Source organism: Argiope bruennichi, chromosome X2 (assembly GCF_947563725.1).
Source record: "Argiope bruennichi chromosome X2, qqArgBrue1.1, whole genome shotgun sequence".
In the NCBI taxonomy this organism is placed as follows: domain Eukaryota; kingdom Metazoa; phylum Arthropoda; class Arachnida; order Araneae; family Araneidae; genus Argiope; species Argiope bruennichi.
This window is the reverse complement of record NC_079163.1, coordinates 16,049,744-16,061,667: the sequence shown is the minus strand read 5'-3', so window position 1 is coordinate 16,061,667 and position 11,924 is coordinate 16,049,744.

Sequence of the window (11,924 nt, the reverse complement as noted above, 5' to 3'; positions counted from 1 at the left end):
GCATATTTCAAAAAGAAGCTAAGAACCAATGAAATGGCCCTCGATATTAAAATCTTTTTTTTTTAAACATGAAATGATATATGAAAAAAAGTAAGTGCTATTGTATTCAAATATATAAGACATCAACAATTCAGAGACATTAAATTTTTTACACTAAAACTTTATGCAAATTTTATTTTTATTATGTCATTTGGAAAAGGTGAAATGAACAGAGGAAATAATACAACAGATGTCTTTGTGTTATTTTTATAACAAAGTTTTTAATCCATGAATGATTTCTTCAAATAAAATTTTTGGACCTTTAGTAATCCCCCCACCCCTAAAAAGAAATAAATCTTCCCTATTAAAATAAAATAAATAATAATCCTTGAAATTATTGGATGAATTAACATGCAAATTTGAGAATCAATGCGTCACAGCTAGTGCCTCTGTTAGCACAGTTTTCGATTCATTTACTGTTTCCTAAACAAAGAAGTCCGAAATTTTTCCAAGTCGGATACTTAAGTGAAAGCATTTTGTCGATTTCCGCCAAGCAATCATTCGAAACATTGAACTTTATGGTCGGCCCCTCTTCAAACGCTAAGCGAGGCAGAGAAAAAAAGAAAAAGGTGACAAATGAGAAATGGCTGGAGCTGCGCAAAGAAAAAAAAAAAAAAACTTTCACGTAGCAAGTCCAACACTCGCTAGAAAATGGGAGAAAAAGAAGAAAAAAAAAAAAAAAGGAGAATTTTTTTCCTTATCCAAGCGATTCATTAAACGCTATTCGAAAAATGGTGCTAAAAATATTAAATAAAAATTTTTTAATTGGTGAGAAGTGATATGATATATTTCCGGATATTGCCAAGGAAAAAAAAATCAATATCATTAATGTACACGGAGTTTTTTAAATATTCTTTTCCCAGTTTTGAATTATTAAAAGAAGAAATGCAGTGAAGGCTTCGTCTCTTTTAGATGAAGATGAAATGCGCAGCCTTAATCCATGCCTTCGGTAATGCGGATCTCTTTTTGATGCCCATTAAAATTCAAATGATGAAGCGTAGTTCGTTTGAAGCAGCAGTCAAGAAAGTGGGGGAATTTGTGATTATATTAACACGAATGATTACTGTTATCTTAAATAAATGCTACAATAATGGGTTTGGGAGGGTTTAATAAAAGGTATTTAATCACAATGGATATAGAGTTTCTAATTTTCTGGTTGAATACATATCCCTAGAAATGAAAAATAGTTAATAAAATAATATCCCAGGATTTATTTTTTTAAACGTTTAGATTTTTTAAACAATTTTTCTTTAAAAATGTAAAATATTGTTTTACATATACTGGTTTCTACAGATTAAAGCAAAAGTGCAAAAATTAATTCCCAGTTTTGAATTATTAAAAGAAGAAAGGCAGGGAAGGCTTCGTCTCTTTTAGATGAAGATGACGTGGCTTCTCTAGCGAGGTATAATGATTATATTAACACGAATGATTGCTTTTATCTTAAATAAATGCTACAATAATGGGTTTGGGAGGGTTTAATAAAAGGTATTTAATCACAATGGATATAGAGTTTCTAATTTTCTGGTTGAATACATATCCCTAGAAATGAAAAATAGTTAATAAAATAATATCCCAGGATTTATTTTTTTAAACGTTTAGATTTTTTAAACAATTTTTCTTTAAAAATGTAAAATATTGTTTTACATATACTGGTTTCTACAGATTAAAGCAAAAGTGCAAAAATTAATTCCCAGTTTTGAATTATTAAAAGAAGAAAGGCAGGGAAGGCTTCGTCTCTTTTAGATGAAGATGACGTGGCTTCTCTAGCGAGGTATAATGATTATATTAACACGAATGATTGCTTTTATCTTAAATAAATGCTACAATAATGGGTTTGGGAGGGTTTAATAAAAGGTATTTAATCACAATGGATATAGAGTTTCTAATTTTCTGGTTGAATACATATCCCTAGAAATGAAAAATAGTTAATAAAATAATATCCCAGGATTTATTTTTTTAAACGTTTAGATTTTTTAAACAATTTTTCTTTAAAAATGTAAAATATTGTTTTACATATACTGGTTTCTACAGATTAAAGCAAAAGTGCAAAAATTAATTCCCAGTTTTGAATTATTAAAAGAAGAAAGGCAGGGAAGGCTTCGTCTCTTTTAGATGAAGATGACGTGGCTTCTCTAGCGAGGTATAATGATTATATTAACACGAATGATTGCTTTTATCTTAAATAAATGCTACAATAATGGGTTTGGGAGGGTTTAATAAAAGGTATTTAATCACAATGGATATAGAGTTTCTAATTTTCTGGTTGAATACATATCCCTAGAAATGAAAAATAGTTAATAAAATAATATCCCAGGATTTATTTTTTTAAACGTTTAGATTTTTTAAACAATTTTTCTTTAAAAATGTAAAATATTGTTTTACATATACTGGTTTCTACAGATTAAAGCAAAAGTGCAAAAATTAATTCCCAGTTTTGAATTATTAAAAGAAGAAAGGCAGGGAAGGCTTCGTCTCTTTTAGATGAAGATGACGTGGCTTCTCTAGCGAGGTATAATGATTATATTAACACGAATGATTGCTTTTATCTTAAATAAATGCTACAATAATGGGTTTGGGAGGGTTTAATAAAAGGTATTTAATCACAATGGATATAGAGTTTCTAATTTTCTGGTTGAATACATATCCCTAGAAATGAAAAATAGTTAATAAAATAATATCCCAGGATTTATTTTTTTAAACGTTTAGATTTTTTAAACAATTTTTCTTTAAAAATGTAAAATATTGTTTAACATATACTGGTTTCTACAGATTAAAGCAAAAGTGCAAAAATTAATTCCCAGTTTTGAATTATTAAAAGAAGAAAGGCAGGGAAGGCTTCGTCTCTTTTAGATGAAGATGACGTGGCTTCTCTAGCGAGGTATAATGATTATATTAACACGAATGATTGCTTTTATCTTAAATAAATGCTACAATAATGGGTTTGGGAGGGTTTAATAAAAGGTATTTAATCACAATGGATATAGAGTTTCTAATTTTCTGGTTGAATACATATCCCTAGAAATGAAAAATAGTTAATAAAATAATATCCCAGGATTTATTTTTTTAAACGTTTAGATTTTTTAAACAATTTTTCTTTAAAAATGTAAAATATTGTTTAACATATACTGGTTTCTACAGATTAAAGCAAAAGTGCAAAAATTAATTCCCAGTTTTGAATTATTAAAAGAAGAAAGGCAGGGAAGGCTTCGTCTCTTTTAGATGAAGATGACGTGGCTTCTCTAGCGAGGTATAATGATTATATTAACACGAATGATTGCTTTTATCTTAAATAAATGCTACAATAATGGGTTTGGGAGGGTTTAATAAAAGGTATTTAATCACAATGGATATAGAGTTTCTAATTTTCTGGTTGAATACATATCCCTAGAAATGAAAAATAGTTAATAAAATAATATCCCAGGATTTATTTTTTTAAACGTTTAGATTTTTTAAACAATTTTTCTTTAAAAATGTAAAATATTGTTTAACATATACTGGTTTCTACAGATTAAAGCAAAAGTGCAAAAATTAATTCCCAGTTTTGAATTATTAAAAGAAGAAAGGCAGGGAAGGCTTCGTCTCTTTTAGATGAAGATGACGTGGCTTCTCTAGCGAGGTATAATGATTATATTAACACGAATGATTGCTTTTATCTTAAATAAATGCTACAATAATGGGTTTGGGAGGGTTTAATAAAAGGTATTTAATCACAATGGATATAGAGTTTCTAATTTTCTGGTTGAATACATATCCCTAGAAATGAAAAATAGTTAATAAAATAATATCCCAGGATTTATTTTTTTAAACGTTTAGATTTTTTAAACAATTTTTCTTTAAAAATGTAAAATATTGTTTAACATATACTGGTTTCTACAGATTAAAGCAAAAGTGCAAAAATTAATTCCCAGTTTTGAATTATTAAAAGAAGAAAGGCAGGGAAGGCTTCGTCTCTTTTAGATGAAGATGACGTGGCTTCTCTAGCGAGGTATAATGATTATATTAACACGAATGATTGCTTTTATCTTAAATAAATGCTACAATAATGGGTTTGGGAGGGTTTAATAAAAGGTATTTAATCACAATGGATATAGAGTTTCTAATTTTCTGGTTGAATACATATCCCTAGAAATGAAAAATAGTTAATAAAATAATATCCCAGGATTTATTTTTTTAAACGTTTAGATTTTTTAAACAATTTTTCTTTAAAAATGTAAAATATTGTTTTACATATACTGGTTTCTACAGATTAAAGCAAAAGTGCAAAAATTAATTCCCAGTTTTGAATTATTAAAAGAAGAAAGGCAGGGAAGGCTTCGTCTCTTTTAGATGAAGATGACGTGGCTTCTCTAGCGAGGTATAATGATTATATTAACACGAATGATTGCTTTTATCTTAAATAAATGCTACAATAATGGGTTTGGGAGGGTTTAATAAAAGGTATTTAATCACAATGGATATAGAGTTTCTAATTTTCTGGTTGAATACATATCCCTAGAAATGAAAAATAGTTAATAAAATAATATCCCAGGATTTATTTTTTTAAACGTTTAGATTTTTTAAACAATTTTTCTTTAAAAATGTAAAATATTGTTTAACATATACTGGTTTCTACAGATTAAAGCAAAAGTGCAAAAATTAATTCCCAGTTTTGAATTATTAAAAGAAGAAAGGCAGGGAAGGCTTCGTCTCTTTTAGATGAAGATGACGTGGCTTCTCTAGCGAGGTATAATGATTATATTAACACGAATGATTGCTTTTATCTTAAATAAATGCTACAATAATGGGTTTGGGAGGGTTTAATAAAAGGTATTTAATCACAATGGATATAGAGTTTCTAATTTTCTGGTTGAATACATATCCCTAGAAATGAAAAATAGTTAATAAAATAATATCCCAGGATTTATTTTTTTAAACGTTTAGATTTTTTAAACAATTTTTCTTTAAAAATGTAAAATATTGTTTTACATATACTGGTTTCTACAGATTAAAGCAAAAGTGCAAAAATTAATTCCCAGTTTTGAATTATTAAAAGAAGAAAGGCAGGGAAGGCTTCGTCTCTTTTAGATGAAGATGACGTGGCTTCTCTAGCGAGGTATAATGATTATATTAACACGAATGATTGCTTTTATCTTAAATAAATGCTACAATAATGGGTTTGGGAGGGTTTAATAAAAGGTATTTAATCACAATGGATATAGAGTTTCTAATTTTCTGGTTGAATACATATCCCTAGAAATGAAAAATAGTTAATAAAATAATATCCCAGGATTTATTTTTTTAAACGTTTAGATTTTTTAAACAATTTTTCTTTAAAAATGTAAAATATTGTTTAACATATACTGGTTTCTACAGATTAAAGCAAAAGTGCAAAAATTAATTCCCAGTTTTGAATTATTAAAAGAAGAAAGGCAGGGAAGGCTTCGTCTCTTTTAGATGAAGATGACGTGGCTTCTCTAGCGAGGTATAATGATTATATTAACACGAATGATTGCTTTTATCTTAAATAAATGCTACAATAATGGGTTTGGGAGGGTTTAATAAAAGGTATTTAATCACAATGGATATAGAGTTTCTAATTTTCTGGTTGAATACATATCCCTAGAAATGAAAAATAGTTAATAAAATAATATCCCAGGATTTATTTTTTTAAACGTTTAGATTTTTTAAACAATTTTTCTTTAAAAATGTAAAATATTGTTTTACATATACTGGTTTCTACAGATTAAAGCAAAAGTGCAAAAATTAATTCCCAGTTTTGAATTATTAAAAGAAGAAAGGCAGGGAAGGCTTCGTCTCTTTTAGATGAAGATGACGTGGCTTCTCTAGCGAGGTATAATGATTATATTAACACGAATGATTGCTTTTATCTTAAATAAATGCTACAATAATGGGTTTGGGAGGGTTTAATAAAAGGTATTTAATCACAATGGATATAGAGTTTCTAATTTTCTGGTTGAATACATATCCCTAGAAATGAAAAATAGTTAATAAAATAATATCCCAGGATTTATTTTTTTAAACGTTTAGATTTTTTAAACAATTTTTCTTTAAAAATGTAAAATATTGTTTTACATATACTGGTTTCTACAGATTAAAGCAAAAGTGCAAAAATTAATTCCCAGTTTTGAATTATTAAAAGAAGAAAGGCAGGGAAGGCTTCGTCTCTTTTAGATGAAGATGACGTGGCTTCTCTAGCGAGGTATAATGATTATATTAACACGAATGATTGCTTTTATCTTAAATAAATGCTACAATAATGGGTTTGGGAGGGTTTAATAAAAGGTATTTAATCACAATGGATATAGAGTTTCTAATTTTCTGGTTGAATACATATCCCTAGAAATGAAAAATAGTTAATAAAATAATATCCCAGGATTTATTTTTTTAAACGTTTAGATTTTTTAAACAATTTTTCTTTAAAAATGTAAAATATTGTTTAACATATACTGGTTTCTACAGATTAAAGCAAAAGTGCAAAAATTAATTCCCAGTTTTGAATTATTAAAAGAAGAAAGGCAGGGAAGGCTTTGTTTCTTTTAGATGAAGATGACGTGGCTTCACTAGCGAGGTATAATGATTATATTAATACGAATGATTGCTTTTATCTTAAATAAATGCTACAATAATGGGTTTGGGAGGGTTTAATAAAAGGTATTTAATCACAATGGATATAGAGTTTCTAATTTTCTGGTTGAATACATATCCCTAGAAATGAAAAATAGTTAATAAAATAATATCCCAGGGTTTATTTTTTTAAACGTTTAGATTTTTTAAACAATTTTTCTTTAAAAATGTAAAATATTGTTTAACATATACTGGTTTCTACAGATTAACGAAAAAGTTTAAATAAGTTGTTACTCTTTCAAAAAGAAGCATATCAACAGAAAATATCAGTATGGTGTTAAATAAAAGAAGTTGAATCGAATAGTTATAAAATAATTATTGCAATCAGAACGTGTCATTTGCAAATAACATAAAAAGTGAATGATAGTAAAACCGTATATTGCGTACTGATGGTGAGAAAAGAAATTAGGAAAAGTCAGATTCTAACAATAACATCCAGACATGTTTTGCTGAAAAAACTCCGATTGGGAGACTAGAGGCAGATCAAAATGATTGCCATTTGATTAATAATGAATCTGTGGTCTATAGCCTTTGGAAATAGTTTCAAAATTTTAATTTCGAAACCGTAAGTATCAGCCAAGAGATTCCTTAAGCATCGATGACCAATATTTCCAACTACGAGCGGGCCGCGGTTGCCTGGTGGTAAGGTCTCGGCTTCGGAACCGGAGGGTTTCAGTTCGAGGCTTGATTCCACCGAAGAACCGTCGTGTACGGGGGTCTGTTGCACGTTAAATCCGTCCTGACCAAACGTCTTCCAGCTGGTGTAGTGTGGTGTGGAGAGGGGGGTGCCTGCTCAGGTGTCGTCCTCGTCATCTGACCATGGTTCAAAATTTCGAGGTCAGTCCCAAAATAGCCCAAGTGTTGCTTCAAACGGGACGTTAATATAACTAAACTAAACTAAATCCAGTTATGAGCACGAGAATTCGCTTTGCTGCAGTCACATGAAATATGCAATCAACGTCTTTCGTGCTCAGAAAACTTGGAGATGGTCTTGCACTCAAAGCGGCCAACTGTTCACCATTATAACAGGATGAAGAGCTTGTAACCTGCACTTCAGAATGTCCGCTTGATTGCAAATTTTCTCTAGACCAGTGACAAGTTGTCTAGAAAATGTCTTTCCTACTCCTTGATTAACATTTTTATTTTTGAATACTCTCCCCCCGTATTATATTACCCCCTTTCCTTCACAGATACATGCAATCATACACATCTTAGACAGAAATTTTTATCAATTATGTTTTGGGTTTAGATTAGCTTAAGAGTCAAATGAATTAGGATTAACTTATAACATTTATGAATTTAATTTTTGATTTTACAATTTATTTTATTTTTATAATAGCATCCTAACAACTCCAAACATCAATTATATAATTTCATATTAATCTTGAAGAAAATTGCAATTATTCGCCTTGATATTTAACTATTCAAACTGCAAAAAATTTCAATGCAATCCCTCAGTTTGTTTCGTGGGGCATTTCAAGTTTTATAAAATTACGTTCAGATGATGACAAATAGAATCCATGTGTAGAGCTGCTTCAATTGACAATATTTTTATTAGTAAATACGCCGGCGTCCTGGCCTAGGAGTAGCGCGTCTTCCCCCTGATCTAGGCGTTCCGGGTTCGAGCATGGTTGTTCTCTTCCTTGAGCTCTCTCTGTGAGTGAGGTGCGTGAATGAGCCCCCCCCCTGTAAAAAGGGGTTGTGCAAGCGAGTGTGTGTGTGCTATCTTCATTTGAGCTGGAAGTCAGACTTCTGCCCTCGGGTGTTCAGGGGTCTTTACCCTCAGAAGCTACTGCACAAAAATTTGGCTTAAAAATTAGTCACACAACAACAACAAAAAAATTAAATACCAAAGACGATTATGTTAATTTCTCAAGTTATGCATTTATTAGATGTATTAACATTTTAATGTTTAATACCGAATTCTGAGTGCTTTTCTTCCAATACCACTCAGTAGGCTTTCAAACATGTTTAATACTTTTCATACGAACTTGGAAAAACAAAATATTATAAGTATTCTTTTTAATCCATTATGTGTTGTGTGTTTCCTGCCATTACCAACATCACTTTTACATATATTTCACTGGTCCATCTTTTACACTCATAGACACTTAAACCACTGGATAGAAACTTCTATTTTACATGGGTAAAATACATACGTAAGTATTTCTTCCTTTTGAAAGAGATGGAACCTGATATTACTCTCCACAGTGTATAAGTGAGACATTAATTCGGACGGAAGATTGACAAAAAAAAAACGTGTCTTCTCAAGTCGTAAAGATGACATCTATGGTGCTTATACGCACCCTCATATTTGTGCAATATGTGACAATTTCGTTCTACATGAGGGCGACGCTAGACTATGCAGGTCTCTTAACGTGGGAGATCTGCAAAAGCAAAAACGTCAAGAGCTCAACTTTTTTTGGATGAGTACGGGTGTAGCAATCCCAATTTAGCCTGGGATCTCATCATTCCAAAGGGTTTACTGACTTTCCTAGATACGGGTATCGACTCCCAGGAATGTCCTAGTGATTCTTATCCTCGTATTATTTTTATTTCTTAACTTTTGTTACTATTTGAGTATAGCAGATTTTTTTCTATCCAATTGGGTTCATTTTTTCTAACTATGTTGTGTATTAAATCTATGCGTTTGATATGCATCACATATTATAAGTATTAGGAATTAATTATTAAAAAAACGCTATGACTTAATATAAACTCTTCGGATTTATTCCAGTTTTGAAAGTGAGAAAATTTTTCAATTCAGTATCATTCATAAATTAGTTTATAAAAATGTATGGATATTATCCATTTTTGCGTACAGTCTTGATATATAAATCTTCTTCATCTACTTAACAGATGTTTCCAAAATTTTCTTAATTTCATCGTATGCCGTATGGAAAAAAAGATGATTTTATGCTTCCTCCATGAATTGTCAGTTTTTTAAATTAGTTTATTATATTACTAAGATTTGTCGTTAAAATCCAGATTACATTTTCATGGATTAAATTATTTGGATAATGCCAATACATTTATTCGTCATTTTCTTCCTGAATCGTTTAGTTATATGATATATGTGGACCATATGTTAGACTACAACCCGACCATACGGTACATACAATTGCGGATGATTAGAATTTGGAAACATTTAAATTTCAAATTTCAAATAAATTAATTTCTTTTAGATTCCTTTTATCCTTCATTGCAAAATTCGCTTTTTCCTGTAACACATGGATATGACAAAAATGCTAGATTAAAATAAAAATATGTTTTAAATTTATTTTTTCAAAAACTGCTCTAAAAACCTAAAATGCGTCGTTGTAAGCATTCAAAATATGTAAAGAAGTCGAAAAACCACTATTAATGTTTTTCTTTCAACCGATCAAGCCCAAAATGGGAATCAGATCTACAATTTTAATGGCATGATCACATGCTAAATTTTGATAGTGTAGCTATTTACTTGCTGAGTTAACGCATTCACATATGCATGAATAGATAAAACATAAGCTAATCACCCTTTAGTCGATTTATTTTATCATCTGATTCAGGTCTCCAATTTTGGTGATAAAATCCATATGCTAAATTTCATCTAGCCAGCTCATTGCATTTTTGAATTATCGCATTCAGTTAAACATGGAAACTCAAATTGACAGAAGAATTTAATTTTTGTCAGATTTTGTCTAAAATGTGGACAAAATTGTTGAAAAGAATTTCTATACTATTTCACCCATCTAATTTATTGTGTTTTTGAATTATTCGAATTCACCAGCAGACGAGTTTAGTTATATTAACGTCCCATTTTTAAAGCAACACTAGGGATATTTTAGGACGGACCTCGTCATTTTTAACTGCGGTCAGATGACGAGGACGACACCTGAGCTGCCACTCCCCTCTCCACAACGCACCAGCGGGAGGACGTTTGTCGCGGACGGGTTTAACTTGCACCAGACTCGCTTACACGACGGTTCTTCGGTGGAATCAAGTCTCGAACCTGAAACCCTCCGGTTCCAAAGGCGAGACCTTACCACCAGGCCACCGCGGCCCACCAGTAGACGAGAGACAGACCTACTACCCAAAATGTGTTTTTTGGACTCTGGTGGGATATAGAGGATGGATATTATTAAAATCTCGAGGTTTTCTATAATGAAAATACTTTCCTTTTGTTTTCGTTGGAAACTAACGATGAATCAAATTTGAATTTTCTGGATTTTATTGCCTTTTATTAATGCGTCTAAATAAGTCGTCATTACTAAATCTCGATATAACTCTATACTTAGGGTGAAAAATTCCAGCCAGCATTTAAGCTACGTTGAATTTTTGAGAGTGATAAAATATGATGACACGATTAATTTCTAAAATAACAATTATTAAACTTCTCATCTAAAAATTCTTTTATTTAAACATTTTTTAAAAATACTTCGCTGAATTTATTCACCGTCTATTCAAGAGCCCCGAAGCATTATTTATATCCTTACATTAAGCATCATTTAATCCTTTTTAATGGATTTATTTTTTAAACTGAAGAAGATGAAGAAAAATATTATATTTGGCAAATATAATTTCATTGCGAAGAAAAGAAGGAAATCTTTCTGGAAATACATCTAAATCTCAATTTAATTTAACAATACATAAAAGTCGGGGCAAGATGCCAAGTTTAAAGTCTTCAACAAGCATAAATGTTTAACTAATGACTATTTAGATCAATCAATTTACCATTGTTGGTGAAATTACATCTTGATCATCTTCTTATATGTAGGATGTCTCCTCTAATCTTGGCATAACAGCAGCTTTTTAAATCATCAGAATTGGGAATATAATTCCAACTGAAAAAAAATGTTCGAAATGAAGTAAAGAATTATTTTGTTCGAGTTAATAAATATAAAACTGAAAACATTCGAAATCTGAATATTTATACAAAAACAAATGCTAACAAACTATTTGGGAAAACATTTTTTTACACTCTACTATTTACAAGAAAAAAAAGTTTCACACTTCCGCGATTAGAACTGACTGAGTTATGAAGCTTTGTGTATCACTTCTTTACAAGATTTTATTCCCTTTGAACTACCATCTGGAGGAAAATACATCAATTAATGGTCTATATATGCTAGAAACACTTATTAATTGATTTAAAATAATGAAATTACAAGCTTTGTGACTCGGACAGTTTTAATCGTAGAAAAGAAGAACATTCTTTCGAATTTTTGTGAATCATATAAGAAAATCGATCGAAAGTAGAAATCTCTTGATTTTCTCTGTAC